This window comes from Sorex fumeus, unplaced genomic scaffold (assembly GCF_029834395.1).
Source record: "Sorex fumeus unplaced genomic scaffold, SorFum_2.1 ptg000039l, whole genome shotgun sequence".
Lineage (NCBI taxonomy): Eukaryota > Metazoa > Chordata > Mammalia > Eulipotyphla > Soricidae > Sorex > Sorex fumeus.
This window is the reverse complement of record NW_026606096.1, coordinates 17,470,639-17,490,678: the sequence shown is the minus strand read 5'-3', so window position 1 is coordinate 17,490,678 and position 20,040 is coordinate 17,470,639. Positions and strand designations below refer to the sequence as shown.

At 36.6% G+C, this 20,040-nt stretch overlaps 1 pseudogene; it reads right to left on the bottom strand.

Moving 5' to 3' along the window:
• Positions 1-13,793: 13,793 nt before the first annotated feature.
• LOC130028203 (tropomyosin alpha-3 chain-like) lies at positions 13,794-15,042 on the bottom strand (annotated as a pseudogene).
• Between the last annotated feature and the right edge of the window lie 4,998 nt (positions 15,043-20,040).

The following is a 20,040-nucleotide window of genomic DNA, read 5'->3' as shown; positions in this document are numbered from 1 at the left end:
AATTTCCTATATCACTTGACACATAGTAGTGTCTAATAAATATCAAACACTATTTAATGCTAATAACACTAAACAGAAGATTTATTAAGCATTATTACGTATCTGCTTAACACAAGATTCCGGAACTAATGTTTCTATTTACTGTATTCCGTACCTAATGTGAGGTGCTGAGACATGAGATTAAATTTTTTAAATTTATTTATCCCAAAAACTGGTAGAGAGAAAAGAAACAAACCCATGACAGTTGGAAGTAAAAAGTGCATTGAAAGAGCACATGGAAATGAGCTTTTGGAGTCAAGGAGATATCACAGATAAGGCAGGAAAAGATTTCACAAGACAATAATTTAAATGTGTCCGCTTTATGTAGACTTCTAGAAATGTTCCTGATCTTTATCAGCTGTAATTAGGATAGATTTCATAAGTATGTACTTTATCCCCAGAACTCTTATCCATGGAATGGGAATAAATTATAAGCTTATGAAATCTGTCCTGATTACTTCTAGTTTTTTTTTTCTTTTTGGGTCACACCCAGCGATGCACAGAGGTTACTTCTGGCTTTGCACTCAGGAATCATCCCTGGCAGTGCTCAGGGGACCATAGGGGATGCTGGGAATCGAACCCGGGTTGGCCACGTGCAAGGCAAATGCCCTACCCGCTGTGCTACTGCTCCAGCGCCTACTTCTAGTTTTAATTAACAGTGTCTAGACATTCTTTTTTACTATTAAAACAAAGCACTTAATGCATTCCCTGATGTGTCTAGAGGTTCTATAGGGCATCTTAATTGACAGGGGGAAATGGTTAATCCAGCCAATATGGTGGTTTCAGTGTGGTCTTTGGAATCAAGTTATTGGGATTAAGTTCTGACTGTCACAAAACTGGGTTAGTTTATGAAAAATACTGTTTCCCTAAGCCTTGGTTTTATTTTCTCCCATAGGATGGGAGGCATAATATTGTTTATCTTATGAAATGTTGTGAAGATCAGCAGAAATAATATGTGTGAGGCACTGGGCAGATGTTAAATGATGAATGGATGTTAGCTATTGCACTCAGTTAAAAAGCTGAAAAACCAATTTCATTTTTGAAGTCATCATTTTGGTTTTGTTTGTTCGGGCTACGACCCCCAAATCAGAATGAAAAGGGAGAACAGCTCTTTGCAAAGAGAGAAAATCTGGAGGCGTTGTAAAAGGACATCTCTATTTGTAATTTAGTTCTTTATTTCCCTGAATGGTGAAGGGTGAAGGATTCTATAAGTGTCAAATTAGATAAGGGCTGGTTTCCATTTACATTGTTGTGATAGCTCTGTTTTCTGTGTACTTGTTCATAATGTTCTCATCTAATGTGCAAATATGTTTTAGTGCTGATACAGTGAACCCCTGGTTTTATGACTGAATCTGTTGCCATGCAGTCCATAGTTTCATTTTTCTTATTTTGATCATAATCCCTCACTTTATCCCTTTTTTAAAAATCAGATTCTTATGGAGAGACTCAGCTGTTAATCAATCCATGCTAAACAACAACTCTTTTGCAAATATAGAAGATAATAAAGAAATAAAGTATCAGGGCCTTGGAAAGAAAGACATATTATCCATAAGAGAGATTAATGATAGACTCTGGACGAAGAACGTAGTAGGAATATCATTCATAAAAATGTCAGCAAGATGATTAAAATAAATAAACACGCTGATTAATTTATTACTTTGTTTATTTGCTTTGGGTTCACACTCAGCAGGGCTCAGGATTTCTGGCTCTGTACTCAGGGATCACTTTGGTGGGCCTCAGAGAGATCATGTGTGGCGCCAGGTATCAAATTCGGGTCAACTGCATGCAAGACAGATGTATTATCTACTGTACCAGCCCCAAAGGAGCTTAATTTAAATTTCACTCATCATCACTTGTCTGCAGGCTCTTCTTTTTTCACCAGCAGAAAAGCTGTATTGCAAGACTCTATTTTCTAGAGACTATTGCAACTGGAAAGTCTGATCCAAAGCCACCAACCACACTACACAACAAGACAATAAAAGCACATTTAATAACATCTGACATTTGTTACATATGTAAATGATTTTAGCATTATACAGATTTATATAATTTCTACTTTTCAATTCTTGCTCTCTGATTCTATTTATTCTCACTTTTTCCATTGGGGGGTGGGTGAAATTTTATGCTTAGTCAGGTATTTATTTATTTGGGGGTCTCTTGGGCAGTACCCAGCAGGTCAGGAGGGCCCCATTGGCTATTCTTGTCCAACCTGGCTAAGTGTTCAGAGCAAGGAACCCAGGATGTTAGGCAACTTTGACCAAACAGGGCTGGAGATACATGGGGCACCCCTGTGGTTTGGCGGGGGTTGGGGGGGTGGTGAAAAACATACACATTGACACTCACTGTTGCTTGGGGGGCCTCCAGAAATACATCTGCTAGTGCTCTGGGATCATGTGGGGCCAGGAATTGAACTCTGGTGTAGTCTCTCCTGGCCCCTTGATTTTTATTATTTTTATTTATTGTTTACTATCTTTGAGACCCACAACTGGCTTTGCTCAGGGCTTACTCCTGATGCTGTGCTCAGAGATAATTCCTAGTGATGCTTAGGGGACCATATAGGATTCCAGGGAGTGAAACTGGGTCAGTTTTGTGGTTAGAGACCACTTTAGTGAGCTTTGTGGAGGCCAAGAGTGGTGTCAGAGATCAAACTCAGGTTGACTGCATGCAAGGCATGCTTTACCTACTGTAAGTACCCAATCTGCTATTGGATGCTTATCACTCCAGCCCCAGCATTTTAGAAAACACTGGCCGGGATGTGGCTCAATGGCAGAGAACTGTCTTGCATGTATGAGACCCCGGGCTTCATTTCCAGCACCACTTAATTGATTAATAAGGTCAGGGAGATGGTTCTAAGGTATGGAATACTTACTTTGTATGCAGGGGGCCTGGGTTAGATTCCCCAGTACCCCAATACGGTCTCTCAATCAAAGACTATGAAGCCAGGAGCATCCCTGAATACTGTGGGGTATGTTCCCCATCCACAAAGTATGTTGCTTTTAGTACCTACATTTTATGTGCTCATTGTATAATATATACACAGTAAAGATAATTGCATTTGCTCACAAATGAACGGCTGGATTTGAAAACCTTTAAGCAGGCTTTTTAAAGCTTTTATAAAATCATAAAATATAGCACATAAAGAGAAAAGTGCATAGAGCATAATTGTAGAGCATCAGTAATTATAACGAGAAGACTTAGAATGAGAAATAGAATATTCCCCGGCTATGCGTGCATTCCTATAAATGTAGTTTTCGTTGGTGGTTTTCTGAAATTCATCAGTAGAGCCACACATAATGTCTTGTCATGTGTCTAGACAAGATATTTCCTAGTATAATCTGTGGCAATTTTTGCAATAAGGCTAGGGTTTATTTAGTCTTATGTCTATAAAATATTTCGGTCTGTGATTACACAGTGATTATTTATCCATTATTCTTCTTTTAACATATGGATTGTTTCTTGTTAGCAGTTATTAAGGGCAACAATGCCGTAGAGATTCTTTTAGATATGTTATTCTGCCTAATAGAGGCCAGCAATTTCATTATCTTTATTACTAGGTTTGAAATTGTAGGGCTGTCTATGCATATCTTCTGTTTAGCAGGCTATTTTCAAGCTAAAGTAATTGTGACCATTTATACTCCTACCATGGAGTATGTATAACTCATGCTATTCTTGTTTTAAACAATTGGATAAACTGTGTAATAATATTTTTATTAATTTTAATCTGTTTTTCCCTAATTATTAATAATATTGAACACCCACATATGTTTAGCAACATTTAAATCACATTTTTTGTGTGAAGTTAAGCTATTTGCTCTTTTGCTTGTGTGTTTTGGGGTCATATCCAGCAATACTCAAGTCTTATTCCTGATTCTGCTCAGGAATCACTCCTAGTGGTGCTGAAGAAACCATTTATAGTGCCAGAGATCAAACCAGGGTGGACCACATGTAAGTCTAGTACTGTACTATTGCTGTGGCGCTCATATTTATACTAAGATTTCTTATTAAGATTTTAAAATAAAATATGGAAGCCAGCTGGAATAAAGGGATCACTAAGTCAATGATGGTTGGAGGAATCGTTCAGAATGGGAGATGTGTGCTGAAAGTAGATAAAGGACCAAATGTGATAGCCTCCCAGTATCTCTATTGCAAACCATAATACCCAAAAGTAGAGAGAGAGTATGGGGGAAACTGTATGTCATAGAGGTGGGTGGAAGATTGGAAATGAGGCCACTATACTGGGGACATTGGTGGTGGAGAATGTGCAGTGGTGGAGGGATGGGTGTTCGATCATTGTATGACTGAAACTCAAACATGAAAGCTTTGTAACTGTAAAAAAAAAGATATGAATGCCAATATCTTGCTGTTTTTTTCTCTTAGTTTCATTGAGGAATAGTAGGCAAATAAAATTCCATGTGGTTTAAGCGTATAATTTGATGATTTGGTATAAATATTCTTGTATAGAATAGCCTCACCACATATATTGCCTCATACCTTTAACTGTTTACTTCTTACTTTCCTCTGTTTAGAAAATTTACATTCTACTTTATTAGAATTTTTCAATTATATAACACATTTATCACTGTGGTTCCAGTTATATATTGGATATTCTGACTTTATTCATCTTATAATTAAAAATTTGTACTTTTTTTGCCATCCTTTACCTATTCTAGCCCCTGGCAACAACTTTTAAACCTTTTATAACTCTGAGTTCAATGTTTTTCTTTTTATGGTTTTTTTTTTTTTGCTTTTTGGGTCACATGCAGCAATGCACAGGGGTTACTCTTGGCTCTGCACTCAGGAGTTACTCCTGGCAGTGCTCAGGGGACTATATGGGATTGCTGGGAATCGAACCTGGGTCGTCCGCGTGCAAGGCAAACGCCCTACCCTCTGTGCTATCTCTCCAGCCCCCTTCTTTTTATGTTTTACATGTAAGTAATACTTTGCGATATTTTTCTATCACTTACACTTAGGATAATGACCTCCATGTTTATTCTTAGTTATGCAAGTGCAGAATTTTCTTTTCTAAGTCTGAATAATGTTCTACTGCATATGCAAATCATATCTCTTTATCTGTTTATTTATTGATAGGAACTTAGCTTGTTTCATACTTTAGCTACTGTGAATAACACTGCCATGAACATGAAACAGCTAATGACAGTTTAAGATACCTATTTTACTTCCTTTAGATATATACCCAGAAGTAGGATTGCTTAATCCATGAATTGCTATAATTTCAACGTTTTCTGTGTTTCCCATAGTGAGTGTTTCCCACAGTATCCAACACTTTCTTTTCTGTTCATCCTTGTCAGGCACTTGTCTTTTTATATAATAACCATCCTAACTAGTGCAAGATATACACATTGTAGTTTGCACTGCCCTAATGGTTAGTGATGCTGAAAACCAGTTGAATATTTGTACAGGTTCTCTGGGAAAATGTTTATGCCAATTCTCTGTCATATATTAATTGTATCTTTTGGTCTTTCCTATTGAGTTATTTGAGTTTCTGGTATATTTTGGTTATTCATGCTTAATTAGATATGTGATTTACAAATATTTTATCCCATTCAACATATTTCCATTGTGTTTATAGTATCCTTTGTTATGTAGAAACATTTTTATTTGATTTAGTCCCCTGGTTTAATTTTGCTTTCATTTGCTTTCAGTGTCAAATCCCAAAGCTCATTGCCAAGACAAATGCCAAGGAAATTATTGCTTTTGTTTTCTTCTAAAGATTTTAAGGTTCCAGATCTTATTTTCATGTGTTTAGTCAATTTGGGTTGACTTTTTGTGTATAGAGTACATAAACATGCACTTTCATCTGTTTGTAGCTATTCAATTTTTCTAACTGAATACTAGTTCTTTGGTATATATTTGCCTTTGATTCCAATACTGTGATTGGTACTTTCAGTCTACTTATATCTTTGGATGAACAATTTTTTCATTTTAGTCCAATGGAATTTACTAATTTGGCCCTAAAATAGACATTTTTGTCTCATTTAAAGAATAAATATTTTCTTATGGGGCCGAAGAGATAATAAAGGAGTTAAAGCACATACCTTACATATTCTCAACTCATTTGATTCCTGATATGGACCCCAAGCACAGCTTGATGAAGCCCTAGAAACCCTTAGAACTACCGAGTGCGGTGAAGGGCTTGAGGCACCAGAACAGGATGGCATGACAACACAGGCCTGCCCAGCACCACATCCTTGGTGCCATCATATTAAACTGAAAGCCTTATTGGCCAAGAATTACCCGAAGGTCTCCCAAGCTTCCTTAACACCGTTTGGGAGGCCTCTCACCTGAAAAATAGAAGTAGTTGCTTTCTTTACATTCAAGATGATGAAACTATAGTGTTCTTAAAGCATTTGTTATTTTGTCTTTTACAGTTATGTCTACAACCTACCTGGAACCATTGCTTTTTGTATAGTCTAAGGTAGGGATACAATATCTTTGTTAATGAGGAAGAGGTTACCAATTTTTGCTTGTTTCCTTGTTTATTTAATTTTATGAGGTTTTTTTTTTTATGGAATCACTGTGAGATAGACCCTTACTAAGCTGTTCATGATTAGTTTTCTATCATAGGGTTTTCCAACACCCATCCCTCCACCACTGGACATTTCCAAGCACCAGTGTCCCCAGTTTTCCTCTCATCATCCCTCCCCCGACCCCAAGCCTGCCTCTATGACAGGCACTTTTTTATCTTTTTCTGGGAGGTTATCGGATTTTTATACAGGTAATTATAAAATTTTATAGAACAAAGTATATCAGCCACAGTGGCAACAACAATGAAAAGAAACATGCTCCTCATTTTACATATATGTTCGTTTTATGTACCACAACATGAACTTATTAATAAACATGCGAATCTCTGCTTCTGAACTGTCTTTTCTAATTGAATTTATCTGTATTTTTTTATCTACTTGTAAGTCAATACTATCAAAGTTGTTAATGTGATGAAAACATTTCAAGTTGGAATAATAGAAGAAATCAGAGACCTTAGTTAAGCCCTTACACACAGCCAAGCTGGGTTCAATTTCCGACACTACATATAATCCTCTAAGCACCTCCAAGCGTGACCCCTGAACACAGAGCCACCTCAGCACCACAGGGTGTGACCACCAAACAAAAAAAATAAAATTAAAATAAGATAACACTTGATGGTATTATAGCATATTATAACCTAGAAATCTCTTACTCAAGTTTCATAATTACTAACAGTCAAGGTTATGATGAAAACTTTTGTATGACACTTAAAATGTACTAAGTAAAATCACTTAAAAACTTAAAGAATTATTTATGATGATATGCCTAGTTTATAAAATATAAAAAATATGAAAAATAGTAAATAATGGGTCTTACCAGGATACACACAAGAATAAATTATGGAAGCATTAAAAATATACATTCTTAGTCTGAAGAAAATCTACTTATACTTTGTTTAAGAACTGTGTTTCAAATAACCATTCATATTCATTATTACTCAAAAAAGTTAAAAGTTGACTCCAAATACCAGATTTATCATTCAGTAACTTTAGGACTTATATATGGTTTAAACTTTCAGTGTCTTTCACTATAAATTGGGGATATCTACTTTAAAGGTTTTTAAAAGAATGACCAGTTCTACTGTTTTGTTGTTATTATTTGTTTTTTGTGTTTTATTCTTTTATTTTTTTTATTTTTTGGTTTTAGGGCAATATCTGGCCATGCTTAGAGCCATACCCTGTGCCCAGCTTGAATCTAGGTCAGCATCCTGCAAGACAAGCACCTTAACAGCTGCTCTGTGTCACTGTTTACTTCTTTTACTCCATTCATCCAGGTTTCATATTCTGTAAGTAGAGCTGATAATTTTTTGGTACAGAGTTGTGGAAATGTGGAGACAAAAATTCTAATGTTCTTGTTGCATATTGTTTGACCTGGCCAGATCAAGAAAGTACAACCTGGGAATTAGGATCAATGCTAAAATATTGAAAATTCAAAATTTGCCAAGAAAAGGTAGCAAACTGACTTGTTGTGGTGATCATTTCACAATGTACACAAATGTTAAGTGTGCTGCAACTCAAATGATGCTGTATTTCAATTACATTCAATAAAAATAAAAGGAAGAAGATGAAGGAAGGCTATTTTATGTCAAATTTACTTTATTATTTTCAGATAAATGTGCTAATGAATTCAAATTTTTTTTCTAATGAATACATATAAATGAGCTTCGTATAGAGTTGCTTCTAGTATCTAAATTAAGCCAGATATATAGAAGTGTGATTTATGGACTGCAAATAATTTTTAAATAACATTTGGAATAAAAAAATAACTGTGAGATTAAGTAAAGACTAGGGAAGGAAAAATAGTGAATTTACTAAATACCCATATGATGACTAACTTTAAAGTATTTAGTATCAGGCTTTCAGTGACACTGAAAATGGTCTTTTGTGTTATTCTATGACACCATTCTTTTTGTGAGAGTAGTCATTTGTCAGAAAATATAAATAGCAGTTAGAGAAGAAGGAAACGATATCTCTTTAGCTTTTATTTCAAGTCAAACCATGATACTGAGTCTCCACAGTAAAACTCAGTTACAGGCTCAACCCATTTAATCTTTACTTAGTTTACATTGGCTGTTTGGCACCTAACGTCAGTTTGACAGTGAAGGGAAAAGGATTATTCCTTTCAAACAAAAGTTAAAAGCAAGTCAAGATAGTTAAGAATAATAATTACATAACCACACCTCTTTATCAGAACAAAATGATTTTTGTTCCTAAAACTGATTAAATAAAAACTATTTTTTTCTCAAAGCCAGTAAAAACACACCCATTTAATATACTTATCAATTTCAAATGTCCAGGTTATACATAATAAATATCTACATGGTAACATCTTACTCAATCAACTTAATTATATTTAAAAATCAACTGATACTCCAGCACCATTGTAGGTGCTGGTCACATATTGGCAAATGTATTCATGGAAGAAACATGTATGAATGGTTGGACTTTTAATGAAGTACCATAATTTACTATGCTATTAATTATACATTTTGTGACTGTGCTGTTCCAACATCCTACCCATCATCAGATGCCCACTTTCTAATACCAGGATCCCAGGGCTTCGTCCCATCCACTTCTACTCTCGTGTAAGCTCAGTTCTATAGACAAAATCTCCTATTCCAATGACCTTGGTTATTTGTTGTTCCCTACTATGTTTCTTTATATCTCACCTATAGGATAGAATTTTTTTATTTTTTGCATCACTTGTATCTCCTGTAATCCCGTTATTCATCGATTTGTTCGAGTGGGCGCCAGTAATGTCTCCATTCGCACCAGCCCTGAGATTTTAACAGCCTCTCCTTACTCATCCTTCCCAACACTACCATATTGGAGGCTCTTTCAAGGGTCAGGAAAATGAGACCTATTATTGTTATTGTTTCTGACATATACAATATGTCACGGGTAGCTTGCCAGGCTCTGCTATGTGGGCGGGATACCCTCTGTAGTTCTGAAGGTTTTCAGCTACTGGGGTTATGCTTGGGGCAGGGAGGGAGACTCAACCCTCCCCCCTCCGAGGGGCCCTGGTGAAGACAGCCTGTCACGGGAGCAGGAGATTCTGCATTTTTTGCATAGAGTTGATTAAATCTAAATTCTTAAAATTCACCCAAATTGTAAACTAATGGTAAAAATTGTCTCAAAACCTGTATCTTACTCTTCTTGTTGACATATAAATGTTAAAAATTAATAGTATGAATAATTATGTGTTAATAGATTCAAAACTAACATGACGTAGATGAATCCTACAAGTATACAAGTATGAGTGAAGAGAAGAGAATTAAGAAGAATTTAAGTGAAAATCTGAATAGTCCTATAAAAACATAAAAATAAATTTTTTCCCTAAAAGGGAATATTGGTTGTTAGAGAATATTATATTATATAACGGTCAAGTATCTTCCTTAATGAGGTATTATAATAAAAATCATATGAATAGATATAGAAGATTCAATATAAATGAAACAGTTCATTATTTTAACAAGTATAAAATACCTCAGCAGGCTAGGAATAAAGAGACCTCTCTTTGTTTTCTAGAGAGCTACCATAAGTGCCATGAGTGAATGTCATACTCAATGACAAAGTGCTGAGAAGTTTTCTTGTCTTTTAAAAATGTTTCTTTAATGGTTCTTGCCAAATTTTCAGGGATATGAATTTCAGGGCTATGAATTTCATAAGCTGTTGCCTGACCGTGAAGCTCTGTATTGTTCCATCAAGGATAAATAATAATCTAGCTGGATAAAATATTCTTGGTGGCATTTTAATTTCAGTGACTTTAAAAAAAACTATACCCCACCATTCACTTCTGACTTGTAAAATCTCCTTTAATATATCTGCCATGAATCTTCTGGGCTTACCTGTGTCTGTAATTTCTTGTTTTGATCTTAGTACTTCTAATATTGTAAGGCAATAGTGATCACTTGGTTATTAAAAATACAGTCTCATTAAACATTTTTTTAAAATGTTTAGTGGTGACAAAAAAAATTCTTTTTCCATAGCCTCTTTGCTCTAGGTTTTTCCATTATTTTCCTAAAAATTTATCTCTTCATTTATTTATATAAATAAGTTGTACTCCAAAACATTTTATTTTTCATTGAGGTAACATTGATTTATAAAATTATTTATAACATCGTGCATATATCATTATAATAAACATCTATATGCACTATATATATACTGGTTTTCATTACTGAAAGTCTGAGAAGTGCACTACATTACTGATACTATTTGCCATAAAATTGAATTGCTGCATTATGTTTTTCAATTTGCAAAATGATGTAGAAAAGACAGGTCAATGTATTTTGTTCAGGAATTATTAACTGCCTTTATTTTTCAAATTCCCTGGACCTCACCACAAATCTGGTCTCTATTATTTTATGTTTAGTACAATGTTCAGTAAGTGTGAATTGGAAAAAGTCCCTTCTATGATCTTTAAAATACTGTCCATTCTGAAAATTAGCATTTTCTCTACTGGGTCCTTCATACATCCCAAACTCTGTTTCCAACAAACTTTGTACTCTTTGGTCACATATTTCAACTTATGCATTTTTCTTGATTCTGTCTTTATGTGTGGCTTGTTTTGTTATAAAATGCCTCTTATTTTTAAGATACTGCCTCATAAAGGATTTTATCTGCCAAGAGTTCTCTCCCCTGTTGTTAACCTATTACTGGATTTAAGTAGAATAACATAATTTTGAAGTTCTTATCTACCTAGTCTAATTTCATTATTTTGTCAATGACAAAGATAAGGCTTAAAGAGATTGGTGCATAACAAGCATTACCTATTTTTTATCCAATTAAAATTATTCCTTGATAGATTACATTTTATGAATATTTTTAAAAATATATAAATCTAAGTACACTTTGGCACAAAAATAACACTATGAAGTGTTTTTATTTAATTTTAGGGCTCCATTATGAAAACACTGTGCTTATGGGTATGTCTAATTAGTGCTTAATGGTTATGGCAGAAACTTAACATGTAACTTTTGCTTGTGCCATATTTCTAAGGTTATATCCTGTCATCTGTTAGACCTCTGGATAATATCAGTACCCAGTGTATGATATATAGTAAAGAGTTCATAGACTTCAGGGATGGACAAGAATTTATCAGAATTCCATATATCATGGCTTTGTTAAGTCCATGAAACTCTCTGAACATTCATGGAAACAGTAGTACAAAAATGTAGTTTTTAGGAGTCCTAAGTACTAAGACAGTGTGCAACACAGTCTAAATATGTACTTATTGTTGATATAGAAGAAAAATCAGTGAATTTGTAGTCATAAATTCTAGGTTTGAATTCTATCACCTCCATTGGGTATTGGCTTACTCATTTGTAATGTAATGAGATAAACTAGAAATACATATGGCAAATAACCTTGAATTCTGTGCATATTTTTTTGGAGGGACTGGGTCTTTATTTCAAAAAGACACATGTCAATTTTCAGTATCAAAACAGTTGCATTATTGGTTTCTTGGCCCGGCTGGCCCTCACAGAGGCCACACCAAAGGAAAGGGCATTTTAAGCCACAAAGCTGCGGGGTAGATGTACACTGAACAGACCTCACAGGACCTCACTAAAAAGGGGGGAATTGGGTAAGAAGGAAAGGATGTTTTCAAAGACCACACTGCAGACCCAGACTGGGTGGTCACAGTGCCCCAACCCTAGAGAAGCAAAGTTTCAAAATAATATAAAAAGTTTTGTATATAAGCTATTCACGATTTCTCCAGCACTAACCGATACAAAGCACAATGAGATGGCACTTTTAGAGACAGCAGCTTCAGACCCAGAAAAGGGCAATGGGATGTGTTTCATATGGCTAATCAGTGACAATAACATTTTGTTTTTCTTTCAAGAATTCAGGAGAGGGCGTAAGTGGTTACTTCAACCTAAAAGAGTACATGATTCATTCTGCTGGGAAAGCAGAGGGAGACAGAACAAGGATTTGGTCCCAGGTTCTCATTATCTTAATTTGAGTCACTTCTTTTTCTTGTTCTTTTGGGGGTTACACCTGGCTGTGCTCAGGGCTTACTCCTGGCTCTGTGCTCCGGAATCCTCCTAGCAGTGCTCAGGGGACCATATGAGGGAGTGGGATCAGTTAAGTTGCAAGGCAAGTGCTTTACCCGCTGTACTATGGCCCCTTGAGTCACTTCACTGATTTAAAAATAAGAAAAAAGAAAAGAAAAAAGAAGAAAAAAAGTTGCCCAGAGATACCTTAAAGCTGAAGATCTAAACAGCACTTTTTCTTTTGGCTAACTTCTCCTGGAACCCCCTTTCCTTCAGTCTGGCTAGTCCTTGTACACAGCACTGAGGTATCCCACAGTGGCACCTTTTTCTGGGCTGTATTATTTCTATGAGGCAGGCCCAGTCCTTTCCCTTCTCTATGGAGAGGGCAAAATGCAATCAGCTGGAAAGTTCCCTTCCAAAAGAGAGAAAGGATTAGACTGCTCTTCAAAACTGTGGAATCACTTGGAATGTCTTACAAAAGCTTACTGCAACAAAGAAGGGTAATTAAAAATTGTGTACATGACAATGTGCTTTTTAAAGAAACTTTGCATTGTGCTCACATTCCCTTAGATGGAGAAAGCAGCTTTCCAGTTAAAGATCAGGCCTCCTCAATGTACCTTATGGATTCTGGTCTGATGTTGAGGTCTTTAATCCACGTAGATCTTACTTTTGTACATGGAGTTAGGCAGAGATCTGAGCCCATTTTTTTGCATGTAGCTGTCCAGTTTTGCCAGCACAATTTGTTAAAGAGGCTTTCCTTGCTCCACTTCACTTTTCTTGCCTCCTTATCGAAGATTAGATGGTGGTACGCTTGGGGGGAGATGTCAGTATATTCAACCCTGTTCTATTGGACTACAGCTCTGCCTTTGTTCCAGTACCATGCTGTTTTAACAACTGTACCTCATGATGTCTCACTAATAAAAATTTAAAAAAATAAATCAATAAAAATAAAAATTAAAAATTAAGAACTATTCACTTAAATATAAAAAGTTGATATCCCACGGGATACTGAGAGTTTCATTTATATAAAACTATTCTCAAAATATTTTATGTAAATGTAAGTGTATTTTGTAATAATTGAGTATCCCAATGGAATGCACAGTTTGAAATGATCTTCCAGTTTTCTTGATATGTTTTCCCTAATAGTATTAACATAATTAGTTGAAAACTTCCAATAAAATATGAGTACTCTTTAAAAAAAAAAAAAGATCAGCCCTCGGTGAAAGGTCAACTTTCTGTGGGCTGGCCTCAGGCGGAGTCAGGGTTGAGGGAGGAGCAGCGGCAGGGAGGAGATGCTACATCTCATTCAGGTCCAGCAGAGTCTGGTCCAGCATCCTTTGTGTACAGAGGTGCTCCTCTTCGGTGCATTTCAGTTTATCTTCCAAATCATCAATTGTCTTTTCCAGCTTGGCTACTGATCTCTCAGCAAACTCAGCCCGGGTCTCTGCCTCCTTGAGTTTATCCGTAAGAATCTTCATCTTTTCTTCATATTTATCTTCTTTTTGAGAATACTTTTCCTCCGCAGCACTCAGACACTTCGGGTTCTGGTCCATTCGTCTGATCTGCTCATCCATCTCTCGGCATCGGACTCGGCCAGCTCAGTCCGTTCCTCTGTGCGTTCCAAGTCGCCCTCAATAATCACCAATTTATAGAGCCACCTCGTCATACTTCTGATCCGCTTCTTCTGCAATATGCTTAGCTGCTTTGTATTGAATTTCTTCAGGTTTCATTTTTTCTTCATCTTTTAAGAGCTCGGTTTTCAATGACCTTCATCCCTCTCTCATTCTCATCAGCTGCTTTCTCAGCTTCCTGCAGCTTTTGCAGGGCAGTCGCCAGGCACTCCTGATTACGGTCCAGTTCCTTTTCAATCAGCTGGATCCTCCGGTTCAAAGTTCTAGGTGAAAAGAAGCTCAGATAGAGAAGAGAGCACCAAATGAAGGGTGTTGTGAGGACCCTCCCAGGGTGGGAGAAGCATGCTAAAAGTAGTCTATAGACCAAACATGATTGCCACCCAAAGCCTCTCTTGCAAAACACAGTACCCAAAAGAAGAGAGAGAGAACAAGGGGGAATACCCTGCCACAGAGGCAGGATGGGAGGGGGGGGATGGGGGGTGGGGGGGATGCTGGGACCCGTGGTGATGGATGACGGGCACTGGTGGAGGGATGGGCACTTGATCATTGTATAACTGAAACCCAAGCACAAAATTTGTAAGCCTATAACTGTACCTCATGGTGTTTCACTAATAAAAAAAGAAAAAAAAATCATTGCAAATCAAAAGTGATGCTTTCAGCCTTTGAAATGAAAAAAAAAAAAAAAAAAACCAAAGATTCAGCCTCGGCCTGTTCCCGGGCCCGCCTTTACCGCTGCAGGCGCTTGTCCCTCTCCTTCGTGTGGTCAGCCTGCTGCTGCAGGACCTGGATCTTGCACTTCACTGCCTCCACGGTGGTGATCCTGGCCATGGTCCCCCCCTGACCCTGCTTTGCTGCCTCCTCAGCCGCTTGCGCCTGTGCTCGGCACTCCAGCCACCCCTCAGCTCCATTTCCCGAATTCTGTGCATATTTTAATAAAACATTTCCGGGAGATAGTTCTGGTCAACAGATGTTTCTCTTCTGTCTCCCTTAGGAAAATAAGATGTAAATGCAAACCCTAACATCGCTGCGAGCCTGCCCATTTCTGACACGGTCTCTAGGGTATATTTAGTGCTTAATCCAGTAAACACACATGATTGTTTATGCAATAATTTTTCCCCTTTATTTTATTTTATTTTTTTTTAAAGTTGTAGATTTACAATTTTTTGTGCTTTGGTTTCAATTATACAATGATCAGATACCCATCCCTCCACCAGTGCCCATTTTCCACCACCATGGATAATATCCCTCCCACCCCCATCCCCCCATTCCCCCTGTCTCTGTGGCAGGGCAATCCCCTGTGTTCTCTCTCTCCTTTTGGGTGTTGTGGTCTTATGCAATAATTTTTACTAGAAGAAGTTAATGCCCTACAATATGTTTTCTCACTAAAGGAAAAGAGTAATTTTAAATAGATTCATTCTGACCAAGTTTCTGAATGTTTAGGAAATCCAGGAGGTAATCAAATAGGTTTCACAAGCATTAGATCCAAGCATATAATTAAATATCTGCTTTAATGTCTATGGGCCCAAGACCTATGTTGTCTCGTCAGTTTGAGTCTGTAACAGTGAAATTGAGGGGTTTTGCAGATAATTTTTGAGGATCACGAGAGATAACTTGTGATACATAAAATTTCTGATGCAGGTGAGTATTCAAATATTATCTCTTTTTGGCCTTATATACCTTTCCCTTTTAAAAATCATTTTGAAAATGAGGTAATATTTTAATAAATATTTTAAGTGCACCAATTTTCCTCTTAATAACATGTATAATTTTAACTAGACCCAAAGAATAAGAGAAAATATTTGCAAAGTTTTTACCTGATAAGAGACTCTGTTCAGAGGGTATAAAGAACTCTTAGAATTCTAAATCAAAAGAGAAATAATCCACTTATAATAAGGAACAATGATTTGAATGGGCATTTATACAAAGAGGTTATACAAATGCCCATAAAGTGCACAAAATAAATCTATATATCTCATGGTGGTTTAAAAAAATAATGCTCAACATTAATCAGTAGGGAGATGTAAATTGAAATCATAATGAGATTCCACTTCATAAACTCCAGCATGACCATAGTCAAAATGACAGAGAAGTGTGAAACAACTGGAAACGTTATGCATTACTCTTAGAAATGGAAAATGAGTGACTTCTTTGGAAAGTATTTGGGAGCTACTTAAAAGCATAATAAAGGGGCCAATTATATAGCCCAGTTGATAAAGTACTTGCTGTACAAGAGGTCGACCCAGATCCGAAGCCTGGAACCTTATATGGTGTCCTGAGCACCACCAGGAATGATCACTGGTCACAGAGCCCAGAGTAACCCTGAATATTGTTTACTTTAGGTGTAGAAACAAAAACAAAATAAACGAAAACTTGAAACTGCAAAAGAAATCTGTATGTAAATGCAAAACCTGAAAACCACACAAAACATAAATATAGAAATCATGCGTAAACAGCAATCTCAGTCTTTGTTGTATTTTCCAGAAATATGGAAACAAAAAAAATGTACACCCAAAAACTTACACATGACTACTTAGAGCAGCATTAATCTCATAACCTAAAAGGCATTGTAAATATCCATAAACATGTAGCACTGTAGCACTGTCCTCCCGTTGTTCATCGATTTGTTCTAGTGGGCCCAATAACATCTCCATTTTTTTTTGAGACTTCTTGTTACTGTGTTTGGCATATTGAATACGTCACTGGTAGCTTGCCAGGCTATTTGTGCTTAAATACTGGATGAAAGCAAATTTCTATTGTTATTTATTTAAAACATACATTGGAAGGAGCCACCGGAGCTAGAGTACAGTAATTAGGGCACTTGCCTGCAGGTGCGCTATCCAGGTTTGATTCCAGCATCCCATATATGGTTTCCCCAAGCCCTGCCAGAAGTGATCCCTGAGCGCAGAGCCAGTTCTATGGGATGCCCCCCAAACCAAATAAATAAATAAATAAATAAATAAAATTTTACTTTCTCAATGCTTATTAAAATTGTTCAGGGTGGAGGTTGTTTATTAAATAGATATCTATTAATAACTACCATTTACCAAGCAGTACCAGAAACTAAAGCAGTGGGAATTCCTTTTTTCTTTCCTGGCTTTTCGAGTCACACCTGGTGATGTTCAGGGGTTACTCCTGGCTCTACACATAGGAATTACTCCTGGCAGTGCTGGAGGACCATATGGGATGCCAGGGATAGAACCCAGGCCTACTGTGTGCAAAACTAACATCCTACAAATATGATTACCCATAAGTACAAATACAACATGGATGAACCTTGAAAATCTAAAGCTAAAGTTTAAAAAACACAAAGACTACATATTGGCTGGTTCCATTTGATAAAACACCCTAAATTGGCAAATTCTTGGAAACAGACTCTTGGTTGCCAGGAGGATGATGGAATCAGAAGTAACTATTTATACAAATGAGGTTTATTTTTTCTGCTATAGGTTTTTTTTTTTAAGACTTGAAATTGTCAAGGGAAATTTTAGGTCCACAAAAGAATTAAGGAAAAGACAGATTGCTCAGAGAACCTTTTCCTAGTTTACAACATTGCCTCTCCCAAGCTCAAAAATCCCATACCAAAATGATACTTTGAAGAGCATGAGTACAAAGTGTTAACATTGACACATCACTATTACTGAATGTCCATGATTTTCCATAGGGTTCTCTCCTTTATTATGCATTCTATTGGCTTAAATCGGGTGGGGGGGGGGGACGCGGCAAGTTTGGCTACTGGCAGTATAAAGCCTGTAAAATCAGGTGGTCTTGTCCTAGTCGTATAGCTTGTTCCATCATGTGATAGGACACACTTATTGGCTCTCTGTAGCCCATCTGCTTGCATTGGATGCCAAACAAATGATGTTATAATTGTTCAAATGGCCTTGAACATGAAAATGTTTTCTCACTTCAGATTTACACAAATACATAATGGTATATATTCACCAATATAATACACAGATAGTTCTGTTCTTACACATAGAAGGCCAACAGGCATTTGTAAGTGTTCATCATCACTTAGGATTAACAAAAAGCAGATAAAAACAATTTTGATATCATCTCATACCTGAGATAATGGCACATATGAAAATGTCTGAAAACAATCATTATTGTCAGGGATGTGGTGAGGAAGGAATCCTCATTCACTGTTGGTGGAAATGCCACCTGGTTCAGTCTTTATGGGAAACAATATGGAGATCTATCAAAACAACAGGGTTAGAATTACTATATGACACAGTGATACGATTTCTTGGCATCTATCCAAAAACAAAAACATTAATTTGTACATCATCACACGTAGTAAAAGATAAAGAAACAATACAAGTGCCCAATTATGAATGAAATGACCAGAAAGAACTTGTGGCATATAAACACAATGGAATACTATGCAGCTCCAATAACAAAATCATGTGATTAAAGCAACATGAGCAGAATTTGAAGATATCATGCTGAGTTTAATAAGTCAGAAGAAGAGAGACAGATACAGAATGATCCTTCTCATGGGAGGGACTTAAAGAAACACAGAAAGGTGGCTATAGTGTCTGAAAGCAATGTCATGAGGGACTGATCCACATAACTTTGTTGTTGGGGTGGGGAGTTGGAAAGGGAGGAACACTGGGTTCTTGGAGAAGAGAGGTGGGTACACTGTCAATTGGAGAGTCCGGCAAGCTACCAAGAGTATCCAGCCCACACGGCAGAGCCTGGCAAGCTCTCCATGCGTAATGGATATGCCCAAAGCAGTAACAAGTTCACAATGGAGACGTTACTGGTGACTGCTGGAGCAAATCAATGAACAATGGGAGGACAGTGCTACAGTGCTACAGTGTTTGGGGGAAATGAGGGAAGGATGTGTGATGGACCAAACCTGGCGGAGCTGAGGGTTCTCCGCAAGGGATCAGGCAGTAACAGGATCAAATCTGGGTTTCCCACATGCTGCCTCTGTAGTCCAGCTCTTCAAGCCTTTTTTGTGACTCATAGATCATTTCTTTTTAGTGGAAAAATGTTGCATTGTATGATTTAGTTTAGGTTATACTCTGAAGAGTATATAGTTTACCCCAAGTCTTTTATGAAAAAGGCTACTATAAATATATGCAAGCTAAGTTTTGTGTAAACATACATTTCCAGTTCTTTCGAGTAAATACCTAGGAGTATGATTGCTGAATCATTTAATAATAATAAGTTTAATTATCAAAAAAAACATAGAAACAAAAAGCATGAGTAATGGTCTTCAGTAAGAAGCTTGCCACTGGGGTGGTGGTCAAGGAAGGGACCAATAAAAGCAAGTGGTTACTCTGGAGGAAGGTAAAGTGATACACATGATACCCTATTCAGAAAAATTATTGTAAATCACAGTGCCCAAAGGGAAGAAAAAAATAAGAAGAAAATAAGAAAACAAGAAAATAAATAAGAAAATAAGAAAGAAAGAAAATAAAAAATAAGAGAAAATTCTATCAATTTTAATTAATAGATTAATTAACTTTAATTGATCTCCATAAATTACAGAATTATGAAACAATTCATTATTAAGTTCAAGTCTGCCATAGAAGAAGACTAAGGGGTCAGGAAGAAAACTGGGAACATTGCTAGAGAGAAGTGGACATAGGTGAAGGGATTGGTGTTGGAACATTACATGCCTAAAATTCTACCATAAACAATTTTATAACTTTGTAATTCATGGCAATTTGATAAGATAAAAATAAAACAAACTGCTAAACTCTCTTCCAAAGTAACTGTACCCCTATTTCCACAAGCAATAAATGAGAGTTTGTGTAATTCCACATTCTGACCAACATTTGATTATGTTAGTCTGTTGTGTTCACCTAAAAAAGT